Source organism: Schistocerca gregaria, chromosome 5, assembly GCF_023897955.1.
Source record: "Schistocerca gregaria isolate iqSchGreg1 chromosome 5, iqSchGreg1.2, whole genome shotgun sequence".
Lineage (NCBI taxonomy): Eukaryota > Metazoa > Arthropoda > Insecta > Orthoptera > Acrididae > Schistocerca > Schistocerca gregaria.
The window spans coordinates 457,696,280-457,709,542 of NC_064924.1; the positions used below are offsets into that span (position 1 = coordinate 457,696,280).

At 39.0% G+C, this 13,263-nt stretch overlaps 1 protein-coding gene across 1 annotated transcript in view; it reads right to left on the reverse strand.

The window, feature by feature from the left end:
- Positions 1 to 13,263, reverse strand: part of LOC126272470 (mitotic checkpoint serine/threonine-protein kinase BUB1-like) — a 213,779-nt gene that overhangs the window by 179,988 nt on the left and 20,528 nt on the right. The window lies entirely within an intron of this gene.

Consider the following 13,263-nt stretch of genomic DNA (forward strand, 5'->3'; position numbering starts at 1 on the left):
ACTAAACTGTAAAATTAATTTCAAAGCAATTATGATCTTAAACACATATCAACCCCACACGTCTTCTTAGCCTCTTATGCAGATGTAAGCTGTGAATTCCTGTTTTACTGCTTGATTAGTTTCTGAGAAAAAGTACAGTGCAGAAACAATGGTAATTAAAAATTCATACGTCGTTGCACTTTTTCAAATAAAAATTGCACAGAATATCAAGCTTTATATTGTACATAACAGTCTCAAGTTTGACTATTTTAGCTGTAATACTTTTGGAGACATATATGTTTAAGTACAAGAATGGACAAACTATGTCTGTCCTTAAACTGGGCTTTTGCAACGCTAATCACTTAAATAAATTATCTAGAAAATGTACACAAAATTTCATTACTCTACGTAATTATTTTTTGGTGTTGTGATTGTTTTTCCATCAGTGTATATTCGTAGGATACTATGTTTTACGTTTTATGAAGTGCACAATTTTACATTTTTGAATGTGAAAATCAAGTTGCCAATCATTGCTCCACTTTGAAATCTTATCAAAGTCTGACTGAATATTTGTACAGCTTCATACAGACTGTACTTCATTGTAGATAACTGCATCATCTGCAAGAAGTCTGATTTTAGTATTAATACTACCAGCAACATCATTAATATATAACATGAACTACAATGGGCTCAACACACTTTCCTGGTGTACACCCAATGTTACTTCTACAACTGCCAGTGACCCTCCATCCAAGATAATATGCTGTGTCCACCCTATCAAGAAATCCTCAACCTAGCCACATATTTCATCTACTAATCCATATGATCATACTTTTGATAAGTGTAGATGTGGTACTGAGACAAATATTTTTGGAAATTGAGAAATACAGCATTTACATGACTGCCTTGATCCACAGCTTTCAGATCATCATGTGAGAAAAGTGCAAGTTGTGCTTCACATAATCTATGTTTTCAAATTCCATGCTGGTTGACATATAGGGGGTCATTCTAATCAAGATACCTCATTGTCCTAAGATTCCACAACAAACAGATGTCAAGGATTTTGGTGGATCACTTTCACTACACTTCTTATAGACGGGTGTGACCCATGCTTTCTTCCAGATACTGTGAGTCAGATTTTTGTTTGAGGGGTCTACAATAGATTATAGTTAACAGAGGAGCTAACACGAATTGGTAGTAGAATCTCACATTGATTCCATCAGGACCTACAGCTTTGTTCAGTTTTAATGATCTCAGATGTTGCTCTCACTCATCTTTCTATTGGTACAAGATTTAAAATGGGGCAATACTCCTGGACTTTTCTTTGTGAAGGAACATTTGAAAACAGAGTTAATCAATTCTGCTTTTGTTTTACTACTCTCAATTTCATTTCCTGTCTCGTCCATGAGTAACTGAACACTAACTTAGGTGCCACTAACAGCCTTTACATACGAGCAGAATTTCTTTGGGTTTTACGAACAATCATTTGACAATGTTCTACTACGATAGTTATTGATGGCTTGATGCATTCCTCACTTGACAGATGGTGATTTCACTCAGAATCTCTCTATTAATAGCCCTATGCTTTGTTTTATGCCTATTATGCAGTAGTCTCCGTTTCTTTAGATTTTTTTGTTATAGTGATTGTACACCGTGGAGGATCTGTTCTACTGTACTTATCTATCCAGTGTATGGTTAACAATTCTTTTGAACTTGAGCCATAGTTCCTCTGTATGCTTCTGTTCTGACAAGGGAAGCTCCCCATCACAACTCCTTCAGATTTAGTGGTAAGAGGGCCCAGTGGACAACCTGTCAAAAACTGAACACAGATCAAGCATGAAAACAGGAAGAAGGTGTACTAATAATCATCTTGTGGTGTTGCAGTTCTTCTTGTTATGTCTGTGCTTGCTAGTAAATAGGAAGAGGGATTCCGCCTTATGCAGGACACCTTTTTTTCTGTTTTGTTTCACCCAGACATGTTTCAGCACTTTGTGTGCTATCTTCAGTGGGTTATTTTTTATTTTTTAACTGTAAAATTGTTGTTACATATTAACATTTAGCAAAACTTTTGGTACATAATATTTACAATTGTGAATGAATAATTGTTGTAAAATATTATACTTCATTTGTTTATAGTTCACAGTTGAGATATGCATTAACGACCTGATACATTATGTGTTGTTTATAAAGTTATGTCAAAGTTCTATCATGTGGATAAAGCAAGAAATCTGTTCTTTGTATTTAAAAAAAGGCTCTGAATATTGACCTATGCAGATTACATAGAACTAGCAAATCACATCAAGTATCCACCATTTTTTGATGAATTAATCTATGGGGTTAGAACATACACATCTACCATAGGTAGAGAACAGACAATCCAACAAAAGAAACTCACCAAAATGATAAACCACACAAACACCTACCAATCTCACCACCAATACAACAAGCATACCTTTCACAAAAGGGTAATTAATCTAACAAACATAAAATTATTTGAACAAGAAAGTAGCCTACTTGAAAAGAGTCCCAAACACAACAAACACAATGGTGTCACACAGGACAATAGAAATCTTCATAACAGAAACTGAACACATCATAAAGCCACAATAAAAATAAACACACTTGAATTCAATGCAATTCTAACAAGAGAACTAATTGCTGAGAAAATAAGAAACATAATCAAAGAGAATAAAACCACCATCAAAGAAAACATAAGGACTGCAGAAGAAAAAACACGCAGAAAACAACAGAACAAATTCCCACAAGAAAATGCCATCATCACAACAACCAACAAGGACAAATCAATAGTAGTCATAAACAAACATGCATACATTGACAAAACATTAGAATTCATCCAAAGCAACAACACCACAGAATTAAGAATTGATCCAACAAACCAATACCAAAGTTAGTTACAGAAAACCCTGAAAAACTTAGAACAATTTTCACAGAAACACAGATTAAAAGAATGATACAGAAAAATCCCAAGGGTCCATCCCTAAAATCATTGCCTAAAGTACACAAACCCCGAAAACCTATATATCCATTGATAAACTTTACCAAAGCACCAACATACCACTTAGCCAAACACACACACACTCTGCTACAGACAGTATACAAATATACTGAAAACAGAAGTCTAAAGAACTTAAGTGACTTAATAGAAAAAATAAGAAATGAAAACATACCAAACACACTGATTTCATTTAACATAATTTCCAAGTACACACACATCCCAACAGAAGAAACCATCAACATCATAAAAAAAACCTCTGACTACAAGGAAATATATCCACAACAAACATACAAGAAATATCAGCTACACTCAGGCTCATCACAGAGTAAAACTGCTTCACATTCAACAACAGATTTTACTCTCAACAAGATGGACTACGCATGGGATCCCCAATCAGTGGCCTCCTAGCTGACATTTTCCTCAATCAGAAAAAAAAAATCTTTGACAAAATAGTAATACCAAAACAGCACAAATTAATATAATGGTACAGATATGTGGATGACATAATTTGCTTAATAGATGAACCACATCCTCACATAGAAGAACTTCATGACACATAAACTCCATCCACCCACAAATACATTTCACCATTTAAACACAGATGAAAAAAACTCAAATTTCTTAGAAACAACAAACAAGAATTCACAATCTTCAGAAAACCCACAATTACCAGCACCATTATTCATAACCAATCCAATCACCCCATAACTCACAAAGAAGCCAGCTTCAGATATTTACTACAAAGGCTCAACAAAACACAAAAGAACAAAAATTATTACATACAAGAATTGAACAAAATAAAACAAATTGCACAGGAGAATTGATATGATGCAAAGAGAGCAGACAAAATAAACCACAAAATACAAAAACGAACACCACATGACCATGAAACACATTGTTGTTGTTGTCTTCAGTCCTGAGACTGGTTTGATGCAGCTCTCCATGCTACTCTATCCTGTGCAAGCTGCTTCATCTCCCAGTACCTACTGCAACCTACATCCTTCTGAATCTGCTTAGTGTACTCATCTCTCGGTCTCCCTCTACGATTTTTACCCTCCACGCTGCCCCCCAATGCTAAATTTGTGATCCCTTGATGCCTCAAAACATGTCCTACCAACCGATCCCTTCTTCTAGTCAAGTTGTGCCACAAACTTCTCTTCTCCCCAATCCTATTCAATACCTCCTCATTAGTTACGTGATCTATCCACCTTATCTTCAGTATTCTTCTGTAGCACCACATTTCGAAAGCTTCTATTCTCTTCTTGTCCAAACTAGTTATCGTCCATGTTTCACTTCCATACATGGCTACACTCCAAACAAATACTTTCAGAAACGACTTCCTGATACATAAATCTATATTCGATGTTAACAAATTTCTCTTCTTCAGAAACGCTTTCCTTGCCATTGCCAGTCTACATTTTATATCCTCTCTACTTCGACCATCATCAGTTATTTTACTTCCTAAATAGCAAAACTCCTTTACTACTTTAAGTGTCTCATTTCCTAATCTAATTCCCTCAGCATCACCCGTTTTAATTTGACTACATTCCATTATACTCGTTTTGCTTTTGTTGATGTTCATCTTATATCCTCCTTTCAAGACACTGTCCATTCCGTTCAACTGCTCTTCCAAGTCCTTTGCCGTCTCTGACAGAATTACAATGTCATCGGCGAACCTCAAAGTTTTTACTTCGTCTCCATGAATTTTAATACCTACTCCAAATTTTTCTTTTGTTTCCTTTACTGCTTGCTCAATATACAGATTGAATAACATTGGGGAGAGGCTACAACCCTGTCTCACTCCTTTCCCAACCACTGCTTCCCTTTCATGCCCCTCGACTCTTATTACTGCCATCTGGTTTCTGTACAAATTATAAATAGCCTTTCGCTCCCTGTATTTTACCCCTGCCACCTTTAGAATTTGAAAAAGAGTATTCCAGTCAACATTGTCAAAAGCTTTCTCTAAGTCTACAAATGCTAGAAACGTAGGTTTGCCTTTTCTTAATCTTTCTTCTAAGATAAGTCGTAAGGTCAGTATTGCCTCACGTGTTCCAACATTTCGACGGAATCCAAACTGATCCTCCCCGAGGTCTGCATCTACCAGTTTTTCCATTCGTCTGTAAAGAATTCGCGTTAGTATTTTGCAGCTGTGGCTTATTAAACTGATAGTTCGGTAATTTTCACATCTGTCAGCACCTGCTTTCTTTGGGATTGGAATTATTATATTCTTCTTGAAGTCTGAGGGTATTTGGCCTGTCTCATACATCTTGCTCACCAGCTGGTAGAGTTTTGTCATGACTGGCTCTCCCAAGGCCGTCAGTAGTTCTAATGGAATGTTGTCTACTCCGGGGGCCTTGTTTCGACTCAGGTCTTTCAGTGCTCTGTCAAACTCTTCACGCATTATCGTATCTCCCATTTCGTCTTCATCTACATCCTCTTCTATTTCCATAATATTGTCCTCAAGTACATCGCCCTTGTATAAACCTTCTATATACTCCTTCCACCTTTCTGCCTTCCCTTCTTTGCTTAGAACTGGGCTGCCATCTGAGCTCTTGATATTCATACATGTGGTTCTCTTCTCTCCAAAGGTCTCTCTAATTTTCCTGTAGGCAGTATCTATCTTACCCCTAGTGAGATAAGCTTCTACATCCTTACATTTGTCCTCTAGCCATCCCTGTTTAGCCATTTTGCACTTCCTGTCGATCTCATTTTTGAGACATTTGTATTCCTTTTTGCCTGCTTCATTTACTGCATTTTTATATTTTCTCCTTTCATCAATTAAATTCAATATTTCTTCTGTTACCCAAGGATTTCTAGCAGCCCTCGTCTTTGTACCTACTTTATCCTCTGCTGCCTTCACTACTACATCCCTCAGAGCTACCCATTCGTCTTCTACTGTATTTCTTTCCCTTATTCCTGTCAATTGTTCCCTTATGCTCTCTCTGAAACTCTGTACAACCTCTGGTTCTTTCAGTTTATCCAGGTCCCATCTCCTTAATTTCCCACATTTTTGCAGTTTCTTCAGTTTTAATCTACAGGTCATAACCAATAGATTGTGGTCAGAGTCCACATCTGCCCCTGGAAATGTCTTACAACTTAAAACCTGGTTCCTAAATCTCTGTCTTACCATTATATTATCTATCTGATACCTTTTAGTATCTCCAGGGTTCTTCCACGTATACAACCTTCTTTCATGATTCTTAAACCAAGTGTTAGCTATGATTAAGTTGTGCTCTGTGCAAAATTCTACTAGGCGGCTTCCTCTTTCATTTCTTAGCCCCAATCCATATTCACCTACTATGTTTCCTTCTCTCCCTTTTCCTACACTCGAATTCCAGTCACCCATTACTATTAAATTTTCGTCTCCCTTCACTATCTGAATAATTTCTTTTATTTCATCGTACATTTCTTCAATTTCTTCATCATCTGCAGAGCTAGTTGGCATATAAACTTGTACTACTGTAGTAGGTGTGGGCTTCGTATCTATCTTGACCACAATAATGCGTTCACTATGCTGTTTGTAGTAGCTTACCCGCATTCCTATTTTCCTATTCATTATTAAACCTACTCCTGCATTACCCCTATTTGATTGTGTGTTTATAACCCTGCAGTCACCTGACCAGAAGTCTTGTTCCTCCTGCCACCGAACTTCACTAATTCCCACTATATCTAACTTTAACCTATCCATTTCCCTTTTTAAATTTTCTAACCTACCTGCCCGATTAAGGGATCTGACATTCCACGCTTCGATCCGTAGAACGCCAGTTTTCTTTCTCCTGATAACGACATCCTCCTGAGTAGTCCCCGCCCGGAGATCCGAATGGGGGACTATTTTACCTCCAGAATATTTTACCCAAGAGGATGCCATCATCATTTAATCATACAGTAAAGCTGCATGTCCTCGGGAAAAATTACGTCTGTAGTTTCCCCTTGCTTTCAGCCGTTCGCAGTACCAGCACAGCAAGGCCGTTTTGGTTAATGTTGCAAGGCCAGATCAGTCAATCATCCAGACTGTTGCCCCTGCAACTACTGAAAAGGCTGCTGCCCCTCTTCAGGAACCACACGTTTGTCTGGCCTCTCAACAGATACCCCTCCGTTGTGGTTGCACCTACGGTACGGCCATCTGTATTGCTGAGGCACGCAAGCCTCCCCACCAACGGCAAGGTCCATGGTACACAAACAAATACAACACAAAGCACAACAAAACAGCAGACAGTAAGCAACAAATGGCACATAATGACTTGCAACAACAGTCTCATACAGGGTGGCTAATATACTAAAGAGACAGGACTCCACGTAACATGCAGAACAACACAACACAAAGCAGACTTGGAAGAAATACCACCAACACTGACAAATACAGCCAGTTTGGCATATACGAACTTAACTTACTTGCAACTGCTGTCAATCTGTATATGTGGGCCAAACATGCAGGAATTTCAGAACCAGGTACACAGAACACCTCAGAGCACTGAAAAGCAATAGCTCACACTCAACATTTGCAGACCACCTGATAGCACACAATCACCATCAAACAAACATTGAAACTGATTTACACAACCTTAAAACTAGTAGCAGCTTATAATAAAACTTAGCTATAGAAGAAAACTATCAAATCCAAAAATCAATAGCCCAAGGAAACAAAGTACTCAATGAATATACATCTTCGCCACAATAGAAGAACTATACAAATAACGCCCACAACAAAACTACTCATGGAGGGGGGATTTCTTTCTGCCTCTCCCTCTCTGTCTTTTTCGCTCTCTGCCCCAGTCCTGAACACAAAAACAAACACAAAACACACACACACACACACACACACACACACACACACACACACACAAAAACCAGACACCACAGACACCAAATACACTTCAAACTTGCATGCACTACAAAACAAATGAATACAACACAGCCACAACAACTCGTAATGGCGACGAAAACTTTGCCTATGTTTTGAAAAATAGGAGAAAGTGCAGTGTCACGCAACCAAATGTAATGAAATCTACATATTCACTTCACTAACATCATATGAGAAACCACCACAATATCAAAACCATAAGTTACACATTGAAAACATGATATATACTCATTTCCATTTTTAAATGCATGATAAATAGAAAAATAAAAATTACGTTTTGCTGTTTGCAGATGAGAAGTTGTAGATCGTGTAGCACAATAGATAACAAAATAAATGTCCAATATTATCATGTAAGGTATGTAAACTAATGAATACATCCACTCTTTTTGCCAATTAAGCGATAAATAGAATTTTGGCATAATTTTATAAACAACACATAGTGCATCAGGTTGTTAATAGATATATCATCTGTGAACTATAAACAAATGATGCATAATATTTTACAACAATTATTCTTTCACAATTGTAAATATTATGTACCAAAAGTTTTGCTAAATGTTAATATGTAACAACAATTTTACAGTTAAAAAATAAAAAATAGCCCACTGAAAACGGCACAAAAAGTGCTGAAACATGTCTGGGTGAAACAAAACAGAAAAAAGGTGTCTTGCATAAGATGGAATTCCACTTCCTGTAAAGTGTACTAAACTGCAGGTGGGCGGGGCGGAGGGGGGGGGTGGGGGGGTGGGGGGGGGGGGGGGGGAAGAAGGAACAGTGAATGGTCCAAGGACAAGAAGGGCAATATAGTGCAGCCTGAAAGAGAAACAGTGTCATAGTTAAGTGGTATCGGTGTTGGAGTGCCAAACGAGCGAGTCATGTTTATACCTACCTCATGCCAGTTCTTCATCTTCTTCTCCCCTCCTGGCCCACTCTTTGCTGTGTTCAAATTTGTGTCTGTGTCATGGCGTAGCATCCATTTGCAACAGCGAGGTGTAAGAAAGAACCTATTATGACAGTTGATTCTGCACAGCTACTCTTTAGCAGCCAAAAGGAAATGGCTTTCAAATGGGAACCACAAATGTTTGAAGAGAAGGCAACAAGTCAACCGAATCCTCCATCACAAAACACTTCTGGTATGTCATACATAGCACTAGAGACCATACATGTGTCATATGACAGAATTCTCTTACCGACACACTTTATTTGAAGGCCTTGTGAGTGGATAAGATATGCCTCCTTGCCCGATTTAGTTGTTCGTATGAATGTGAATGTAATCACTCCCAAGGAAATGATGAAAACATAATAGCTTGTCACATGGACACAACAATTTTACAATCGCACAGTTCTTCAGTGCTCTGTCAAAACATACGTATTTGCCCCTAGGTCAATGATGCCAGTTTTGATTTGGACTGCCTCAAAGAAGTCAGGTTTGTTTGTTACCATTAGATCTAATATATTTCCATCATGAGTGGGGTCCTGAACTATCTGTTCCAGGTAGTATCTGGCAAAGGCATTTAGTAGCACCTAGCAGAATGTCTTGTCATGCCTCCCACTAACAAAACTAATTTTCCCAATTGATTGTTGGATGATTAAAGTTTTCACCAATGATTACAGTATGACTAGGGAACTTACAAACAAGGATCTGAAGTTCTCTTTGAAGTTTTTGATTGCATCAGGAGGAGAATCTGGTGGTTGCTTAGAAGGACCCTGCAATAATTATACGCCTGCCCTAGATACTGAGTCTTGCCCAAACAATATCACGCGCAGTTTCAGTTTCTATCTCGGTGTATTTGGGTTTCGTGTCTACTGTGACCAATACACCACCAGCCTATTCTTTGGATGTACAATTACATTTTCCCAAAACCTCACTGCTATCAATTTCAGGATCCTACCAGCTTTTTGTACCTAGTATTATGTGAGCTTCAATGGTTTTCAGGAGCACTTTGAACTTGGTACTACACTCCGAATGCTTCGGCAGTTTCCTACTACAATTTTGATACTCTCGCCAATAGGGGAGGCATTCCTTTGGATCATACACATACACTTCTGTGTCTCCTACAGCTGTCGTTACCTGGACTGGCTGGAGAGTCACCTAACCTGAAAAACCGTTATGTGCACCTCATACACAGTAAGCTACCGGGATAGCAGCCTCTGGTGTGTAGTGCACACCTAACCCGTTTAGGGGCATCCTACAGCTCTCAACCCTATGGTTCAAGTCCAGGAAGCCATACTCTAGCTTGTCACAGAATTTTCTAACTCTCTTATTCAGTCCTTCCACTTGACTCAGAACCAAGGGGCCACGATCAGTTCTGGAAATGATACTGCAAACTGGGATCTTTGTTGAAACTTCACATGCAAGAATGGACTTCTGAATCTTCTCTGATAGAACCTAAAACAATCAAAGTATTACATCAGAGCCGAGACAACAGGTGTTGTTTGTTCCAATATGTGCCACAATCTTTAGCTGCTGCACTCTGATCCCTCAATGACTGTCAGCGTAGTCTCTTCAAGATGCTGAATGAGGCCCCAGGTATATATACTGAGTGCACCTGGTGTTCCTTCTTGTCCCTTTCTGCCATTTCCCTAAGGGTATCATTATTCACCATACACCTGAATTGCCTACAATTAATAGGCCCCTGCACTTTTGCATCTGCTTCCTCTTGACATGGGACAAAGCAGGTTTCGCCAGAACAGGTGAAGTGAGTCCCACTAGCTCAGTTTCAGTTTCAATGAAACACAATACCTCAGACATGTTGGTTAGGGGGATCGGTACAACACCCTGAGTCCTCCCTGTGTAGTGCTTCATTCTCTCACTTAATGCCATAAAGTCAGGACTATTGTCTTGTTAAGCTTGGAGATATTTATAAACTGTATGTATTGAATGATGATTGTAATAGAGTCTGGAAGGTGTCAATCTTACGTGAAATGTTTAATGTATGAAAACTGCCACGTGTTATGAAAATACAGTGTTCAAAGGAATCTCCAGTGTATCGAGTTATTTTGAAGTATAGAAAATTCCTCCAGAGTAACATTTATTCTTTGGAGAAGAAGCTTAGCAGAATATTGCCACCTGTTATCCTGAGAGAAGATCGGCAAAGCAGCTCCAAGTAAGTTCAACAGCCGAAAGGGGAGTGAGAGTCTTGCACATTAGTACCTCACTGCCACCCTTAATTACCAGTAACTGCCAGACCTGGTCCCTGTCTATCCTATAGAGGATGCTTACATCTACCACTGCCATGACACTCACAGTCAAGTGGCTTCACATACACTGACCTTATGCTCACGAGTTTCTATTAACCTTTCTCCAACAGTTTCTTGTAACAAGAATGTAGTAGTCAGTGTTTTACAAAATTCTTCACATGGTACTATTAAGCCAGAATGGGTTTTGTCATTTTAAATTGCTTTACTTGGAATGCACTTATGCAGATTGCAGTTTATAATTTTTTTCAGTTTTAAGTATTTCAGTTTTAAACACAATTGTTCTGAATTTGCCACATCTGAACTAAATGTTCTCAGTTTGTTCTTTAAATAAGTTGATACTGACTACCAGTTTAACAAAATACAAATATTCTAACTTTCTTTGTGCCCTCCTATTCCTGGGAGAGTCTCACGCTCCCAGTTCGTTAACGTGTCTTTTGAAATAATTGATTTATCTGATCACAGTTTTTCTACTTGGAGTTTTGCCTAATTGTTTTAAAAAGTGTGCATTCCATGCATACTCTGCCATCACAATGGCCATTTCTGTGTATAGTACACACCTGACCTATCCAGGGTGATTTTGTAAGTCTTCACCGTGCTGTGTAGTTCTCGGAATCTACAGCCAATCTTGTCACAGAACCAGCAAAGACTCCGTCTTAGATCCTCCACCTGGCTCTAGATGACCAGAGGCCACTGATCAATCTTCAACAAAGATGGAAATCAACAGCTGCGTGAGCAGCTCGAGAGAGAGAGGGTATTTGTTTTCAGCACAGCAATCAGCTCATTCATCTCAATCTCACCACCCACAATCCCCAGCCACATATATACATGAACCTATTCCTTTCAAGGACAAAAAAAGTGGAGGGATTAATTGTGAGACTAGGGTTGTGCGCACATAAAAACTAAATTGAGACTGCTGCACCAACATGAGCTACTGTCACCTGACTCGCTGTGGCTAGTGCCAAAAACAAGTAGCTGACACACTATTAATGCTATTTAAAATTCACTGCTTCAAACTGAATAAGATGACTGTAGCACTAATAGCAGTGGTGAAATACACTTTATGTCAACTATGTTAGAACCTAGTTCTAGTAAATAGATAAATAAGTATAGAAATTAAAGATCGTTACACATAAACTGAAGCCACTTGCTGCTTACTTCTAAGCAAAAGCACATAAGAAATAGTAAATTAAGTGCAATGCATGAACTTGAGCTACAGCTGTGAAAGTTCTGTATTTAGTGCTGATGGCACAGGGTCTGCAGCACTACTGAATGCTGTTTAACAGCCTATGGTTCAAACTGAATCAGATGATTGTATGTTGCACCCACTTCTTTTTATATGGCAGTGGCAATACCGAGCAGTATGGAGTTGCTGAGACATCAAAAGCAATGGGTAGCCACCACGATCCAAAATGGATCACCTGCCTCCTTACAAGTTGCACAGATTGGTTAGAGTTGGGTGCAATTTGCACACGCCTCACTTAGCATTGTGCCAGAAGTTCTCAACAATATTGTCATCAGCTGAATGTGGAGGCCACATACTTCACATTAATGAACAATCTCTCAAACAATTCAGCCACAATTTGAGAATGATGTGGGGTTGTATGATCTTTCTGAAGCTAGCGTTCATTTCAGACTACCACACGTGTTCAAAAGGATGTACGTGACTGGATAGTAAGTCTCTGTATCAACTGCAGTGAAAGACAATGGCAGACACACAATGCAGACAGCTGTGAGACAAGCAGGAAGACAGTCAGTGAGGTGCTGGAAGGTACCAAAAGGGATGTGGAACCATGTTGATTCCAATGCCATGGCCGGCAGCACTAGGCTTCTTGTTCAAGGATCCAAGGTACAAATAACCAACTGAGGTGGTCCCACAGATTATTATCTGGATTTAAATCGAGGGAGTTTAATGGCCAGGGAGAATGGTACACTCATCCTGGTGCTATTCAAACCAAGTGAATACTCTATAAGCTTTGTGACACGTTGCATTGTTCTGCTGGTAGGTGCCATTATGGCGAGGGAAAATGAACAGTGTGTGGGGCTGGAAAAGGTCGCCAAGTGTAGATGCATTCTTGGGTTGATCCACTATATCTTCCACTGTGACAGCATCACCCTGGGAATGCCACAAAAACATTCCCCACACCATAAGGCATGCAGGGTGTTTTCTTTCACACATTTCACACCATACACACCAACAGCCATCTTT